At 45.7% G+C, this 18,789-nt stretch overlaps 1 protein-coding gene across 1 annotated transcript in view; it reads right to left on the bottom strand.

Moving 5' to 3' along the window:
• Positions 1-18,789, bottom strand: part of LOC144754974 (uncharacterized) — a 301,793-nt gene that overhangs the window by 55,112 nt on the left and 227,892 nt on the right. The gene's annotated exons all lie outside the window — the stretch shown is intronic.

Here is an 18,789-nt window from a genome sequence, read left to right as displayed (position 1 = left end):
TACTAAGAGGAGCCGCGCCGCGCCGCGCCCGCACCTTCGCCTACACCCGCGATTGCCAGCGGCTACACCTGCAAGGGGAGCTCCATTTTTCAGCAGGGGAGAGTGCTCCATTTCAGCGGGGAGAGAGCACCAATTGCCCCACGTCCACGCCCACGCTTTCCCGCATCTCCGGTGAGATTCCCGGTGAGATTCCCCTGGCGGACTCCCCCCCCCCCAGCCCACGACGAGAGGAGAAGAGGAGAAGAGAGTGGAGAGTGGAGGAGAGGAGAGCATAGCTGTCCGTTTGTAGCTGCCTCACTGTGCCTCAGCGGATGGGATTGAGTGCAGTCCGGAGAGGAGAGGGAGCCAAAACAAACTAAACCAAGAAGAGGCTGCCCTGGGACCAGCACAGCCAGCGCCAGGGCTGACGGGACCACAGTAAAGCAGTTTCCTTTTCCCACCTTCCTGCAGCCTCGAAGCTCTGGTCCCAGACTTGGTCCCTGACCCCAGGCCCCCAGGCCCCTACCCCTACCCCTCAAGTTAAGGCAGCAAGTGAGCAAGTGGGCACAGTCAGGGCCGCTTGGCAGCGAGTACAACCAGGGCACCAATTACTCAGAACAAGCCCCAGAGTACAGCGCACACAGCACACAGCCCCGCATACAGCCCTGCATGCTTAACTACAACTACAACCACAAACTGCTAGAATTTCTGCGCAAAGTGCACATTAAGGGGGGTCTCCCCTGGACTCTCTCTGGGCGGGACCTCGGACATCAGTGCACCGCCCAAGACCAAGCACCATCGAAGCCGGCAAGCAGCAAGCAGTAAGTAGTTAAGCAGTAAGCAAAACAGCTGAGAAAATAACATTCAGACTGGACTAAGCTAACCCAGCCATAGGAACCAGAGGGGCCATCGTGAACCATCGTGTACAAAACAAGCTCGCCCTCCAAACCAGCAAATTGTCTACGGCTCTAGTCCTTTACCATCAACTCGACTCGCATCACCAGGTCTCAACTCGACAAAGGTTTGCATTCCCACGAGCGCCCCAAACTGAGACTCCATTGTCTTCGTCTCGGTTTCGTAGTAACCTATCATGAGATCAGGGAAAATCAGAACAGAACCTATAGCGAAAATTAGCAAGAATAAACAACCCCTACGCCGGAAAATGAGCGAAGAACTAACCCTTTCATCTGACGAGGACCAAACAGCAGACAAGTTAGAGGTGAAAGAGGTAAAAGTCATTACGGCCAGCGTCTTTACTGACAAAACACCAATGAAGACCTCAGCTCTCAGGAATGCCAAGATTACAGATTTTCTAATTTCAACCACTCCGTTAGTGCAGCCAGCACGACAGGTACCAAATTTAACGACCGCATCCAACATCAAAAGAAGATCCCAATCGGCGACCTCAATAACAAAAGCCTTGCAGCTCCAAAATAATACCCTGAGAAACAACTCCCACGAAACTGCATATCACCTATGGCACTATTCAGGAAAGAAACCGATCAAAAGGACGAATCAATTGAAGGTGAAAGTCCAAATAAATACAAGGGAGGAAGATGGCGACCTCTACCCTAACGTTGCGCCAAGCAACGAATATACCGAGGGCTTAAAAGAGACATTAACGGCGACCACTGGCATAGTGACGGGGCGTTCCCTCAGTCTAGGCTCATACTTCAGCCCAAGGGACCAAGACATCCATGGGGCTGACTTGCACTCCGCTCAGAGAAAGGACAATAAGGGCCCACCAGACATACCGGACATCCCTGATACCGCCACCAAGGACCAGCCCTCTGCTGACATCATGAATTGGGATGATCCAACACTGCCAAAAGATGGTCCGCCAGACACCCCTGACAAGGTTATTATTGATATCGCCACCAAGGTCCAACCCTCATATGACAGGACGACTTCAAACGATCGAATACAGTCTAAAGACGGTTCGCCAGGCATAGAGGCTCAAGTAAACCAAAACAACACAACTTCCCCTGGCGTTTGGGTGGATTTGCAGGAGCCACATAACTCAACCAACGCTTGTTCCGCAAATCCTGGCCAGACGACCAGTAGGACAACTACAAACCGCCCGTCAGGGCTATTCCCGCTCCACTATAACCTTTCTACAACAAGTACCATAACTCCCCTTAAGGGCTCCGAGTCAAGGATCAAAACTGCAAAACACACACCAACCCCGGACACGGGAATGGGCGGAGACCAACGAGACCTACCAGATTTTCGTGAAATCCGAGCCTTGGGCTCAGCAAGGCACAAACCAAGGGACAAATCCCGGAGCAGCCCCAAAGACCAAAATCACTTAGTAGATAATAGCCTACCAGTGTATGCACCATTGTGGCCGCCGTTCATCAACATGATGGAAACCTTCTCAACAGCCCTACTACAACATTCTGAAAAGTTGGATGTGCAGATAGACATCCTGCAAATTTTATCCAACCACGTTGCGAGCATAGACAAAAAGATTCTTGAGCTGAACTCCCTTATTGAACGGGTACAGAAAGACCCGCAAACAATGTACCATGAATGTCAGTGCTATGAAACAATGAACCATCTTAAAGCTTTACCAGCAATTCTAACTGACATTCTGGAAGAGGTTCAAAACAAACCAAATAATGCTCACTGTGCCTCTGAATCTTTTGGGACCGGAGCCTCACCAGAAAGCACGCTAATTTCAACCTCTAGCGCTCCATCAGATAACGAGGATATGAGGGTGGACAAAACAGAAGGCTGCTCATCACTTCGCCCCACTGCCATCGAGGAACTAACCATCGAAGCATCAAGTGAGCATCAAAAAGGTACTCCGAACCAACCCGGCATAGGTAAAGATGTTTCCGGACCACCCCTAATAAAAGGCACCCATCCCCATAGAAGTACGGCAGAGTCTGAAAATCCGAGGAGGGAAGAACCGGACACAACATACAACAGGGAAACAAACCAAATCAATATATTGACAAAGCACAAGCGTAAAAGATTGAGGAAATCAAGACAAAATAAGCAACAAGGAAAAAAAGACGCCAGAAGGTTCCCTACACCCAGTACTATTACAAGCAAGACACTGCAAAGTCCACACCTTATAGACTGGGCGGACTAGGAAGTGCAAGCAGCCCAGGGTTCGAAATGTTCGCAAGCGATTCAGCCCCCCGAAGCTCCATCAACAGTCGCTGATAAGAACCAAAGCATCCAATTCGCTAACCATGAAGAGTCACCCAAGGTGGACCAGGAAGAACAAATGGATCGCGGGCTTACACGCATTTTAGTGACTCAGCCCCCGGACGCAACAACAACAGTTGTCATCGAGAATTTAAGCATCCCAACTGCAAAACAATCTCATCTAACAACGCAATCGGCGGTTGGCTCTCCCGTGCCAAAACATCACACAGAACAGAAAACTATTTCACACTATTTTTCGAAAACGGTGTTGGGCCCCAAAGAGAACCAATTTCCAACAGAGTATTACCAACCAAGACCCTATACTCTAGTCCTAACGGACCCAACAGTACAGCATGCGGTCTGTGATATCGAGAGGGTAAAGCAGCCGTTTGGCTTAAATCAGAGCAGCCCAGACAGACTACCCACGCGAAACATCCAATTCCTCTCCTCAAACCGGAATGGGAGGTCAGAAACTACCAACTTAGTGGGCTTAACAAAACACAAACTAATACCGCATTACAGTTCAAGGGGGAACCATGATATATTAAATTGGAGTGCAATCCTAAAACCTACCACCTCGTTTGAGACGCTTAAACATGTGGATACAACACACATACACAGCATCGAATTCAAAACAATCCCCAACACAAACGGGAAAGAAATGACAGTGGTAACCTGGAAGGACCCCAAAATTGCCAATGAAGTGTGGCAATACAGAGAAGAGTTCGCCAACTGGGGAATTGAACTAAATCAGTGCCGCCGGAAAGATATCCTGGCCCAGTAGCCGCCCTCGTGGAAAAAAGATCCAAACCAGAAGGCGGAATTCTCCGGGGGGCTGTTGGAGGTAAGGCCACCAACAAGGAGGAATGGGCCGATTTGCGAATCATTCACCACGGCCAGACAGGGGGACCTAATGAATGTCGGAAAATTTTACCCCCAATGCAAAACTCATCGGTGGCAGGGAGAAAAGAGGCATGAAAACCGACTTTAAAAGCCTGTTCTTGGAACATTAATGGCCTGGGGGGCAAAACAAACGAAGCCGAACTAATGTCATTTCTAAAAACTTTCGACATTTTATTATTACAAGAAACTTGGCTAATGGCTTCGCAGCAAATAGACGGCTTCAATGAAACCCAACTATTAGCAACCAAAAGTGGCCGATCTGGTAGGGCAGCCGGAGGTCTATCAATCTACCTGTCTACCAGCATCGCTTGGTCATTTGTCAATATCGACACAGGCCAACAATGGATACAGTGTATCAAAATCGACCTGACGCAAGACCACGACAAAGGCATACAGAGGGCTCAAGACCTCTCGCCAATGATAATTTTCAACATCTATATACACCCAGACTCCAAGAACAAAGTGGAGAAAATCTGGACCTTAAAAGCCCTTATCAAATCAATGCAATCCATCTTCCCGCAAGCCGGGATAGTTGTGTCAGGAGATTTGAATATGTTCTTGCTACAAAAAGACAATATTCTAACCAGGCCTCAAAACAAATGGAAAGGCGGATCAATCCCAAGCCTTGTCACTACTCATCGAAAAAAGGATAAAATCGGCCAACAGTGCGCCTTGATGCAGAGGTGGGAATGATCGCTTTGAATGGCCGCTTCCCTCAAGACCAACCAGCAGCCGCAACCAGAATTACAAAACAAGCTCATTCAGTTCTGGACTATATGTAGTATTCTGCCTCGCTGGCACCTGTAGGTAGAACTCTGTGTTATGGGGGTTCTGGGGTTTTGAATTGGAATGTGGACTGTTGGCAGTTTATGCCTGCTGCTCTCTCATGTCGCTGTGTTTCTTGAATACTCAATAAACCCCTCATCAGAACTATTACTTCGTCTACGCTCCTACTTCAAATTACTACAAAATTGTTGGCGACGATGTTCAAGCGTGAAAAAGGAACCCGATGACTCACCTCATACCTGCTTCATCTGACTCGTGTTCCCATATCTGCGAGGATCGGCAGTGCTGCGAGGATCGACTAATAACCTCCTTATAAGTTGCAGAAAACTACTCCTCTTCGTGTGAAAAACTACAGATAAGTGCTCCGCTTCGCATTGAAGCGCAAAACGCCGTGTGGGAAGCGGAAGGGAAATTAACTGTTCACGCGATTGGCAGGGAGGAAGACGCGCATGGTTGGCAGCGTGATTTCACGCTAATGACGTCGGAGTCGGCCATTTCGAAGCGGAATATTTTCTTACACGTATCCTGATTGGAACAAAGTATGCACATAGTTGACAGCGTGGCTCAACGTCATTGACGTCACGGTCGGCCATTTCAAGGCTTCCTTTGCATTGACTACGTTGTTACCACGGCTACCTTATCAACGCTTTCTACGCTCTTCCCATTTGCAAAGCACACCAATTTGGCCTCTCACACGCGTCTGCCAGCAGCGCTATTTACATTTTTCTGCATCATTATCTGTTTTTCGTTTTTGGTATATATAAAAGAAAAAATATACATTCTTTACTTTTCACAGGTTAGATTAGTATCTCGTTTTTCCAGTTTGTTCAGAGCACACTACACAATCATTGCTCTGTTCCTCGTTTTGGAAATAATTGACTTTTCTAACTACTGTATATACAAGTTATTTTGAGTCTATCCCAAATTTCTTTCATTTCAACACAGCGACATAGACAAGTTTTTGTTTGGGATTGATACTTCTCTTCATATAATTAAATAGTGCGCCATGCAGTCAGTCTCTCCTCCTCCTCCTTTTCTCGAGACACCAGGAAATCCACCAATAATTTGGAGAAAGTGGTTTGACGCTTTTGAAACTTATTTGGGTGCAATTGGCGCGTCGAGATACCGCGCAGAGAGAAAGAAGTGTCTATTACTACATTCATTAGGTTTCGAAGGGAGAGAAATTTAGAAACATTTGCCTCCTCTAGTAAGAAACAACGCAGAGGAAGATATTGATGAATATGTTGAAGCAGAATGAGACTGGAGTTAAGATTCGATATTAAACCTAGTCTTGTTGTAATTAGGCATACATTTTTCAAAAGAGAGCAGTTACCAGGAGAAGACGTTGAAACTTACATATCTAGCCTAAGGCTATTGAGTGCAGACTGCGAGTTTGAGGGTTTCAGAGAGCAATTAATCAGAGATCAATATATTTGTAAATGCACTGAGAAGTCGATTTAACAAAAATTACTTACCTTAGGAAACCCTACACTAGAAGAGACAATCCGTACTGCTAAAAGCATTGAGGTGTCAAAGAAGGAAGTTAAGGAACTTGAGAAGAAAAGTGACAAAACAGTTTCTGCTGTTAGAACTAAGGAGAACAGGGAGAACAGATCAGTTCCCAGTCATCTACGCTTCGAGAAGAACAGTTTCCCTAATTCCCAACGTTTCAAAAAGAATTCTTTTTCTAGAAGTGACATTTGCTATAGATGTGGAAATCTTTCACATAATAAGAATAACAAATTTTGCCCTGCTAGGAGTTCTATTTGTCGCAATTGTGGGAAATATGGTCATTTTGCGAAAATTTGTCAAAATCCTAGACAGGGAAATTCGACCTTTGTCAATAAGTCTCTGGGTCAAAGCAATGTTACTGGGGTGGGAAATGTTTCAGAGTTTTTTGATAGTACAGGTAAAAGTCCGGATCCCATTAACAGTATCCAAGACGATCTTAGAGATATGGTTGTAGTAGTTCAAGAAAATTCAGAACTTAACAACATTCGTGATGATGCAAAGGAAATGGTTGTTATTGTACGAGAAGATGGAGTCATCACTGGTGACCCTTCTGAATGTGTTGATCCTTATGAAGATTTCGGTGTGGGTGACAAAGTAGTTTCCTTGTTAGTAGACTCAGGTGCAAGAGTAACCATGATCACCCAAGAGTTATTTGATGAAACTTGGCGTGAGAGGAAACTTGAACCTCCTGATAGAGCCCCCGTTTCCTACGAGGGACGCAGAATAGCTTTACTTGGGTATTTTGAAGATATCCTTCAATTCAGGGGGAGGAAAATTTTGGGAAAAATATATGTTTCAATCAAAGGGATGAATATCTTGGGTTGGTTTCATGGAGGTTTTTTCCGGTTGATTCTAAGACCAGGTGCTAAAGAACAGGTTGGTATGGCTGAATCTAACGACTGTGTTGAAAATCTAGCTGTGGTAGAATCTGAGGACTACATTGTAAATTTAACTCACAAGTTTCCTACTGTTTTTGGAAAGGAACTTGGAATGATTAAAGGCTTTAATCACGAAATTAGGGTAAAAGATGGAGCCATCCCCATTAAACATAAAGTCAGGGGTGTCCCTTTTAGGGTAAGGGATAGTCTAGAAGCTGAATTGATCGAGTTATGCAAGAAAGGGGTCATTGAACCTATCGAGTCATCTTTGTGGTTGTCTCCTCTTGTTGTCGCCAAAAAAAAGGAATGGTGATTTGCGCGTCTGTGTTGACTTGCGCAGCCTTAATAAAAACATCTGGATTGACTCACATCCCCTGCTAAAAATTACAGATTTGTTGTCTCTTATCCGGGGCGCAAAATGGTTCACAAAGTTGGACTTAGCTTCCGCATACCATCAGGTAGTTTTAAGTGAATCTTCTAGACATTTGACTGCATTTGTTTCTCCTTTCGGTAGTTTCCAGTACTGCAGAATGCCGTTCGGCCTCGCGTCGGCTGCAGCAGTTTTTCAAAGACTAATGAGTCAAATGTTTAAGGATACCCCTGGAGTAATTGTTTTCCAGGACGATGTTTTAATTTTTGGCGAAAACAAAGGGGATCATGACAATTCATTGAATCAGGTTTTAGAAATTATGCTGGATAAAGGTATTGTACTTAAACGTGAAAAGTGTGTTTTCCTGAAAGAGAAAATGGAATTTCTTGGACATGTGGTCTCACACAATGGGGTAGAACCACGTCCCGGGTTGGTAAAAGCCATTGTGGATGCTTCTCCTCCTGTTGATAAAGCTGGTTTAAAATCTTTCATAGGACTCAGTGCGTTCTACTCTAGATTTATCAGGGATTATGCATCAAAAGTTCAGCCACTTACTAACATGTTAAAGAAGAACGTGCCGTTTGTGTGGGACAAGAACTGTCAAGAAATTTTTCAATGGATCAAGTCTCAGTTAGTGAGTGACAGTATTCTGAAAGCTTTTTGATCCCAATAAAGAGTGTGTTGTGACTGTGGATGCCAGTGGCTTTGGTCTTGGAGCCGTTCTCACTCAAAAGTGTGGTCAGGTTGACAATACCATTGCGTATGCTTCAAGAGTCTTGCGTGGTGCTGAGATGAACTTCTCTGTCATTGAGAAAGAGCTTTTAGCTTGCTGGTGGGCCGTGAGGAAATTCACCTCTTTTCTCTGGGGTAGTCACTTTGTAATACGTACGGATCATAGTCCTTTAGTCTCAATTTTATCTGGTGAAAAGATTAAGGAGCATAGTCCAAGGATTGCTAGGTTATCTACGAAGTTACTCCAATACAATTTTGATATTGTCTATTTACCAAGAATGAAGAATGTCAGAGCGGATTATTTTTCGCGTTTTCCTATTTCCGGCAATGATCCTGACTTTGAGAAGGAAGATGATCAGGAAGATTGCTTTGTTGCTGCTTTAGATCTTGAGGGAATGTGTGCTGTCAATGAAGCTGAATGGAGAAGGGAGTTGTTGAGAGATAAAGTACTTGTCCAGGTCATCGATTATTTGAAATCTGGTTGGCCCAAGGAGAAAAATGTCTCAGGACAATTTCAGACTTTTGTTAAAGTTGCCGACGAGCTCACAGTTGAGGATGGTATTCTTTTGCGGTGTGGTAGGCTTATTCCTCCTGAGAGTTTAAGGAAACGTCTCGTTGATGGTGCGCATGAAGGTCATTTAGGGAAAACATTCACTAAACGTAGGTTACGAGATGTGTTTTGGTGGCCGCATATGGATGTGTGTGTTGATGCCTTAGTTGATGGTTGCGTTATTTGTAAGTCCTCCGACAAGAGCCACAAAGTGAGAACACCTCCTTTGGAGCCTATTCATTTTCCTGAGAGAGCGTGGGAGAGGATTGGTGTTGATTTGGTTGGTCCTTTTAATCTCTTACCTTCTTCTTCACGTTTTGCCATTGTTGCTATTGATTACTACTCCAAATGGCCGGAGGTTCGGTTCATCAGTGAGCCTTCTTCAGTCAATGTTATCTCTTTTTTAAAGGATATTTTCCTTAGGGAAGGGTTCCCTTCGGTAGTCATGACGGACAATGGTGTGCAGTTCGTGAGTTCTGAATTTGAGTGCTTTCTTAGACAAGGTGGCGTTTCTCACAAAAAGAGTTCTTTCTATCACCCCCAGGCCAATGGCCTTGTCGAGAGAATGAACCGTGTGTTGAATAACTGTGTGCAATGGGCTATTGCCAGCAAGTGTGTACTTGAGAATGCTGTTCATTCCATGTTATGGTTCTATCGCACTACTGCACATTCGTCAACTGGTGTGTCTCCGTTTGAACTTCTGAGAGGGAGAAAACCGTCTACCAAGATTTGTCCAGGTTGGATGTCGAAATGGGTCAAAATGAATGTTATTGATGGATTTGTAAGGGACAATGTTACAAAAGTAAAAGCAAAGCAAAAAGCTTATTTTGATGAAAGAAAAAGGGCTGTACCGCATAATATTTGTGCTGGTGATGTTGTTCGTATTAAGAATCCTGTTCATGTCACCAAGGGAAGAAGTAAATTCTCCGAGCCTTTAGTGGTTGATAAGGTTTGCGGTAATGCTGTTCGGGTTAACAACAGTAATTGGTGGAATGTTTGTAAAGTTGTTAAAGTCAATGGTGAGAACGTTGACTCTGATAACCATAACCTTTTGTCTGGTTCTTCTTCTGATACCATTTATGCTGATAACAGATGTAATGATGGTAGCTTGTTGCCAGAACTTCGCAGGAGTCTGAGAGTGTCTAGAGTTCCTGCCAGGTTCAGGTAGTTCTCTAGCTTCTTGTTTTCCGTTTCTGTGGCTTGCATCTTTTGTCCCTTTTTCTCCTTCTATTTTCTTCTTCTTCTTCTTCCCCTTTCCTTTTCTTTTCATTTTCTTCTTTATTCTTTTTAAGCTCCTCTTCCTTTGTTTTGTAGGAAAGAGGATAATGTAGTATTCTGTATTGTGCCTCGCTGGCACCTGTAGGTAGAACTCTGTGTTATGGGGGTTCTGGGGTTTTGAATTGGAATGTGGACTGTTGGCAGTTTATGCCTGCTGCTCTCTCATGTCGCTGTGTTTCTTGAATACTCAATAAACCCCTCATCAGAACTATTACTTCGTCTACGCTCCTACTTCAAATTACTACACTATACCATTGTGGAACTATCGGTCTTGCAATCCATCGTAAATTACAAAATCATCCACCGAACGGAGAGCGACCATAGTGTACAAGCATTTGAACTCAGCCTCCAACATAAGAGGGCCGCAGCATACGAAGTCTTGACCAAACCCCCAAGACTTTACAATCTCAAGAGACTAGTGTGGAACGGGAATAACATCAAAGAGATATTGACGCACATTCATAACGCCCAAACTGATGAGACCGGAGATGACCCACTTTCACCTGTGGACAACTGGGAAAGCCTGATCACAACATTAATAGAAAGATTTGGCAACAAACCTCGCAGACATCAATTGTACTTGGGTAAAGCCCCTCAAGTGTCCCTGGGAAGTATAGCATACAACAAAAGGACCTTAAACCAAGAAATCAGAAAAACACAAGCGACAGCTAAAAAAACGGGCGAAGACGTAACCAATCAAATATACAAACTAAGGCAAAATTACAAAAAAAAGTAAGGCTGAAAAAATCAAAACACCAAACTGGCATTTGGCAATCACTATTAGCATTCAGCAAATCCAACAATAATGCTAATGAACACACACAATCCAATAACACGCTTGCATAGAGTCCAACCCCCCAGACACCAAACTCAAAAAACAACCAAGACGTGGATCCACAGTTCGACGTAAATTGGATAACGCCGTCACATGTAGAAAAAGTATTAAAAAACCTAAGATCAAAAGGCGCACCTGGACCGAATGGCTTACCGAACGCCTTGTTCAAACAAGATTGTCAGTTCTGGGCGGAACATCTCACCCCACTATATAACATTGCTTTTCAGTCTGAAAGCATTCCTCAATCATGGAGAGGCAGCATCCTCCATCCAATCTTTAAGGCAGGCTCAAGATCTGATCCATCTAACTATCGCCTCATAGCGCTCATAGATGTCGAGGCCAAAATATATGCCTCGAATCTGTTGACGGCCTTAGAAGACTGGGTACGCACGGAAAAAATCCTCCTGATCACACAGACAGGTTTTAGGCCCGGAACCAACACCTTATGTAACCTGTTGGCGTTAAACCTCTTGGTCGACAAAGCAAGGGAGAGAACCACCAAGCTGTACACATGTTTTGTCGACTTAAAAGCAGCGTTCGACACAGTCCCGAGGGAGGCCTTATGGGAAAAAATGGCCTCCTGGGAAATACCACCAAAGCTGTTGCGGGCAATTATCAACCTATACTCATCCACCTGGGTAAGAATAAAACTAGGGAACGGATTAAGAATAACTAGAAAAATACCCACCCATGTTGGCCTCAAGCAGGGTTGCGTATTGGCACCAACGCTGTTTAACATCTTCACAGCGGACCTGGATATGAGCATCACGGAGACAGAAAGCGACCCACCAAAGCTATCCCAGCATAAAATCAGGAGCTTACAGTACGCAGACAACATCGTACTGTGCAGCCAGACCCCGATGGGCCTCCAACGCTCCATCACAAAGCTCCACGATTACATCAGTGCACAGGGCCTGCAAATCAATTATAAGAAAACAAAGATCGTCTGCTTCGCCTCGCGTTTAGGGAAGAAACCTTTCAAATGGCATATTGCAGGCAACACCATAGAGCAGTCTGCCTCGTACAAATATCTGGGCATAGTGGTTGACTCCAGATGGACTCTGAAAGACCACCAATTGTACAGAAAGGCTCAGGCAAACAAATTGCGTTTTGCGTTAAACCTACTGAAAACAAAATTGAATTGCCCCTCCAACTCGCACCTGTTGAAGGTAATAGCTGCCAAGTTTCTACCATCTCTAACTTACGGGTCGGAATTGTACAGGTGTAAGGACGCAAATTTTTTGAATACGCAACAGTCAGAGCTGTTTAAACATATTTTCCATATCCCGAGATCCGTATCCCAATCGCAGATCCGACTGGAATTTGGTCTAACAAATCAGCATCAAGTCAGACAAGCGGCCATTTTAAAAACATGTTGGAAACTAAGAGCAACTCAAGAAGACACGCTCATGGGTCTGTGTTGGACGGAGGTGAATCACCAGAGAAAATCAAAAAATTACTGGAACACAGTATGCGTGAACGCCCTGTCTGAACTCAATCTGGAAAAGGCATGGAACACAAACCAAACCTTCGCGGCTTTTAAAAAAGTGACCAACGGAGCCGCAAAGCAAAGATCATGGCTATTAGATAAAGCAGCAACAGCGAACAAAAAACACGGGTGAACGGTGTTGGCTACGTATGGGAAAATGGAGCCTCAACCTTACTTAGTCAACCACATATCCACGGCTGCCCAAAAGACTCTTCTAAACCTACGGCTGGGCTCTTCCACCTTAAAAGAACATACACCAGCGTGGAAGCAATCATGGCCATCAACTGACTGCAGACTATGTGGACAAAAGGAAGAATCATTGTTGCACATACTATGCATCTGCCCCTCTCTGAAAAATTTGAGACGTTACTTTCTCCTCCACGCATTCCGTTCTTTTAAAATCAGATCATGCCGCTCGGCTGTCATGCTAGCACTGAATAGCCAACAATTGCAGACAGCTTGTAGAGCCGCAAGATTCTGTCAAAAGTCACTTGAGCTAATACAAACTACTGAGAAACACGATACTAAAGGTCTGAAGTCGGATGCGTGAAGTGTAATGAACTGATCCACTGAACCCCCTCTCTCCTCTCATAAATACACCAACTACATGGATATTTCGTTTTTTCTCTTTTTAACAATTTGAGACTTTGTCCTCTTTTTAAATCATGTGTTTTATGTTACAATATTGTAAAGGTTTTAATTAACTAAATACAATAAAAATTTCTTCTTCTTCTTCTCTAAAAACCACTCAACACATTTCTACCTCTACCCTTACCGAAGGACACAGCATGAACATGAATGTCTTTAAGCCAGGCCCTTCAGTTGCAATGATTTTGTGAATATCCTGTGCACTGACTTCTAACCCTTGCTGTTTAGGATAAAAAAACAAAAGCCACAATGTAATGGAAACCTGGCTTCAGATATTTCCCTTTCTGATCATCTAAATCAGAAAAGGTTTGCAGGCAAAATGTCACAACCATCTTGGGGACCTTGCATGTACTTCGCACACACTGTAACAAACAAATTCAAAAGCCAGGCCAAACTAAATCAAACAGCAAATTCCAAAATTCCAGCATTCAAGAAATCTGTTCCACTGTAACATGTTACCAACCTCCTCTTACTCCGTCTGGAACCTTTCATTGTAAATGATCCTTGTAACTGTCCTTGGCAATACTAGATTTTGATTTTGTCCCCAATGTGCCTTTTAACATTCCTGTCATGCAACTCATGCCCTTCATCCAAAAGAATTACAATGCTTATCCTCTCCAAGGTTTTCGGCATTTACGACACAACAGGCCATCAAAGTCTACAACAAGACCTTTAACTGGTACATCCCATTCCTGAAATACCAAACAAGTGTGAGTAAGGAGCCTCTTATCAAAAGCAAGTCTGCGGAGCGACATCAAGATGGCAGATGTGCAGCAGGAGGCTCTGCTGGGTAAATCTGGGTTATCCAGAGTAATCCTGCTTCCAGCCATATCTTGGACACCTGCAGAGCCTTGATCGTGCACCTGCCAATGACTGTCAACCAATGGTAAAGGTTGTTTGCTGGAAGGCCAGCTGTGAACCCCCCTAGTGACTGTTGCTGAGCCGAAGTTGGATTGCTGCTGGCGGTACGGGCCTGCTAGCGTACTGGGACCCATCAGCTGTGCCACTCTGAGATAACTGCAAGTAGAGTGGAGGGCCTCGGCTGAGATAAGGCGACTGAGGACAGAGCACCTGGTCATCCGGTGTGTGCATTGAGGTGCACAAGAGACCAAGTTGGGGCCCGGTCACTGCTGCCACTGCCTGATAGGCTGGGTTGACCTGGGCCCTCCCCTCTAGAAATTAGTGAAACGCTCTGCTCTCTCAGTACAGCCACCCAGATGCTGATTCCCTGAGAGCCGGAGGGGTGGTGGGAAACACGGCTGGCCTGGCGGGTGGGTCTGGGGCCGGCCCCCGGCCGTGTTGTGTATGATGCCCCTCCCCGATTCGGCCTATCGCATCAGTCAGTGACCATTGCAGGCACATAGAACCAGCTGCTGCAGAACGGTCAGCGGCCCTGAACTGAAGCATTCAAGAGCATTGATGGTGCTCAGCCCCCACTAGTGCGGCCTCCAGACCCAACTGGGGACATAGACAGGCGGAGCAGGCAGAAAACTACCTCTGTTGAATGTGGTAATGGATGCAGTGGAGAGGACTCGCACAAAACTGTGAACACTTGTGTCTACCTTGAGAGCAAGATCGACAGCATAGCAATGGAGCTTAATCTGCTACAAACTGATCATCGTAAACTAGCGAACAAAGTGTGCACGGCAGAGCAAAACATTTCTGTACTCCAGTTGGCATTCATAGTACTGGTATCCTAAATCCAGCTACTGACGGATGTTGTCCACACCCTGAAGGCCAGGGCTGAAGACAGGTAGGGATGCTCACGCAGAAACAACATGCATGTTGTGGGCCTACTGGAAAGCATCAAAGGATATAATCCTGTTGACTATCTGGGCAACTGGCTGTGGAACCTGCTTCTGCCTCATTCCCTCACACCGTTCTTCTCTGTAGAATGTGTGCATTGCGTTCCCACAATGAAGACTCCACCTAGCTCCAACCCCAGTCAAATGCTAGTTCACCTACTCCATAACGGTGACAGGGACATCATCCTACAAGAAACCAGGAAACTTGATGAAATTGTGGTTAATAAGGCCCGCATCATGCTTTTCCTGAAATACACAGTAACAGTGCAACATCAGAGGGCCTCCTTCCTAGCTGTCAAATACCATCTACGTAAACTGAAGCTGAAATATTTGCTGATCTTCCCAGCAAGAAAACGTGTCGTAATGGATTGAAAAGCATGGTCTTTTAACTTGCCAGAAGATGCTTGGTGATGGCTGAAGGCCTTCCAACTCATGTCACCCTGCCAAGCCACTGGAGCCGAACCTTACACTGACAGAAAGGACAGCGGACGCAGTCGTGAGGAACAGCGAGCGATGAGACAGCCTCCAAGGCCTGTGGTGTTCCCAAACATGGAACAGGTTATACAGGAAAGAAGACGGGCCCTCCGTTCTGTAGTAGCAATCAGCGACGCCCAACCTGACACCAGCTCTAATGAAAGAGCAGTGAAGTCTTCGAGTGAGTATGATTCTTCCACTGTTTGGCCAGCTGACTCTGATGCCTTGGCACCATCAGAGGTCACTCCACAGACAGTTGATGGAATTATTTGAACTACCCCTACCAGCACATTACACTTACATAGCGGCCAACTATGTCTAAATACTGGACAATGCATATTTTTGTTGGCGGTCTGTCTGCCATTCCACTTTTCAATGATCAATGCCTATTATATTACCAGCTCATCCGACACACGCACACGCTGCACACAATCACCCTCCTACACAACTTACACTGGCTGGAACTCATACGCCTACACTACATGGGGTACACCACCCTTGGCCGCTGCACCTTCCACCATTAAAACCCTCGGTCTCAGGCTTTATTGCTGTATCTTGCATTTGTATTTCAATATGTTTGGTCAAGTAAACCCATTGTTTGTCTCCCCCACTTGAATTAAATGGTTGTGCCTCTTTCCCCCTAACTTGGCATTACCTCCATGCCCTAGCACGATCCACTGACATGACACATACTACTTTCATAACCTGTAACATGTGGGGTATTCAGACCCACTCTTGCTGATATGCCCTCTATGTATACCTCAAGCCCTGTTCCGCGCAGGTGGCCATGCTTCAGGAAACTTACTTAACACTAACTGAAGCGTATAAACTTCAGAGTTGCTCATGAGGATGTTGCTAACTTTTCTTCCTTTGCACGAGGGGTCCTGCTCTGGATCAGGTCATGGGTCCCTTTGTCCACCGAGGAGGTGGTAGCAGATAGTGAAGGTCGCTTCGTCCTTGTCAAGGGCAACCTCGATGGTCAACACATTCTTGTTGGTTGTATATATGCTCCAAATCCAGAGCAACCCTATTCCTTGAATGGATGTCGGCGACACTCTCTCATTGGGGTGGAATCCCATGGTTATTCACCGACCTTGACAGATCCTTCCCCCCGCCACTCAGCACCCTGGCCACGTCCAACATGCGAGCGATACATGACTGACTTGGCACATAGTAGGCATTTTCAACAGAGCAATGCTGAAACAAAAGCGTAATTTTCTTTTCCTCACCACATCACCTCACATTAGGCTCGATTAATTAATTGCCACAGAATCCCTACTGTCCTCTGTAACACATACAGAGTACTTGGGCAGCACCCATTCAGATCATAACCCGCAGATCCACAGCTAACATGGCACAATGGCCCTCCTCCCGCTCCGTCATAGCTCTTACAGCCAGCGGCGCTTGATGACCCCCCATTCCACATCTAACTACATGCCGCTATTAAATAAGATTTCAAGCACAATCATGGATCAGTGACATCAAGGCTGGTTGAGTGGGACACACTCAAAGTGGCAGTCGGGGGCTATTGTCTGGGGGTGACTTGGAATGTCCAACAACAGCTTGACGACAACATATCTAATATAGAACAAACCCTCCTGCAACACGAGACAGACGCAGTGCGAAACCCTGACAGCTCTTTCCGCCTGCTAGCAGCACAACATGAACATCTCTCCCTCATGGAGCCGTTGCCTTGCCTGAACTATGAGGCCCACTCTGCATGTACACATGCCACTGCTGACAAATCTAGCACGCTGTTGGCATAGCTAATAAGGTCGGACCAGCCCCATTACCCAATTTTTGGACTGAAAGCTGCTACCAGCGACATACTCTACACGCAACAAGACATACATCAAGAACTAACCCAACACTATGCCTTGCTGTACTGAGCAAGGATCCCTGCTATTCCACCAGACACAAACGCCTTCTTTAGCGTGATTCCCCTTCTTACACCCATCTAAAAAGTGGAACTAGATGATCCAATTACACTATTGGAAATACAGGAGGCGATCAAAGCTTTAGCCACAGGCAAGGCGCCGGGCCCAGATGGCCTGCTTGTTGAATTTTACAAGGCATATACCACACTTCTTGCATCTCGGTTGCTCATCCTCTATGAACAGGCTCTGGAAGCCTCCTGCCTTTCTACTTCCCTGTGCAAATCACTGCTGATATCCCTCTCTAAGGTACACAAAGACCCCAATGAAGTGGGCTCCAACCGGCCCCTAGCACTGCTTAATACTCACTAAGATCCTGTTGACTCGGTTGGCACACATGGCCCACGATGGTATACCCTGACCAGAATGGATGTGTGCCATCACACAGTACGTCCTTAAATCTGAGACGTTTCTTTTGAGTTCTAAACTAGGCACCAGAATTATGGCCCTGAGCGGGCTGTCTGGTACTGAATTTGGCTAATGCCTTTGATTTGCTGGAATAGACCTTTAACACCCACTAACATCCTGACGACTCGGTTGGCACACATGGCCCACGCTGGTACTCCCTGACCAGAATGGATGTGTGCCATCACACAGTACGTCCTTAAATCTGAGACGTTTCGCTGGTATAGGCCTTTCTATGAAACAAACATTACTTTGTTACTTAAGCTGGTTAAGCTACTATACATCTGTCCAACGGTCAGGGTTAAAACTGGCCCCCCTAATATTGAATTAAATCCAGATTCACTTGGGAACCCGCCAGGGCTGCCCTCTTTCGCCACTGCTTTTGTCACAGGACAAAGAGCCGCTGAAACCTGCACTCAATGCGGTGAGCGTAGAATGGGGATCCCGCTGGGTGATGCCCTTCACTCCATCTCTCTCTAGGCTGATGACCTGCTCATCAATCTTCCCGACCTTCCCTCCATGCCAGAGGCTGTCGCCCTCACAATAGACCGCATTGCCCATATTTCCAGCCTGGGTCAATATGCCCAAATCTTGTTTGTTTCCTTTCAACTGCCAACTGGCTCAACCAGACCCATATGCCCCGGCAACCACCCATGTTCCTTTATCTGCGCATCATGGTGTACCACACAGAAGAGAACTTATATGATGGCAATTTACAACGAGCTGTTACCTCATTGAGAGCCCAAATAACGCTTTGGTGTATACATTGCCGCTGGTGGTGGTAGGACGTACAGCGCATATTAGGATAGTCGCTCTCCCTCACCTCCTTTACTATTTTGCCAATCTCCCTCTCTACATCCTCACTTCCTTTTTCCGATCCCTGGAAAAAGCAATGCAGAATTTCATATTGGACAACTCCCGCTGCAAGGTAACCTTCCTGAAATGATACCTGCCCACAGACCGAGGCAGACTTGGAGATCCTCATTTTGAGCACTACTGTCTTGCATCCCAACTCCAATGGGTGGCTAAGTGGATGTCAGGCTTACAGCTTG

Source organism: Lissotriton helveticus, chromosome 1_1 (assembly GCF_964261635.1).
Source record: "Lissotriton helveticus chromosome 1_1, aLisHel1.1, whole genome shotgun sequence".
In the NCBI taxonomy this organism is placed as follows: domain Eukaryota; kingdom Metazoa; phylum Chordata; class Amphibia; order Caudata; family Salamandridae; genus Lissotriton; species Lissotriton helveticus.
This window is presented reverse-complemented; position numbering and strand designations above follow the sequence as displayed.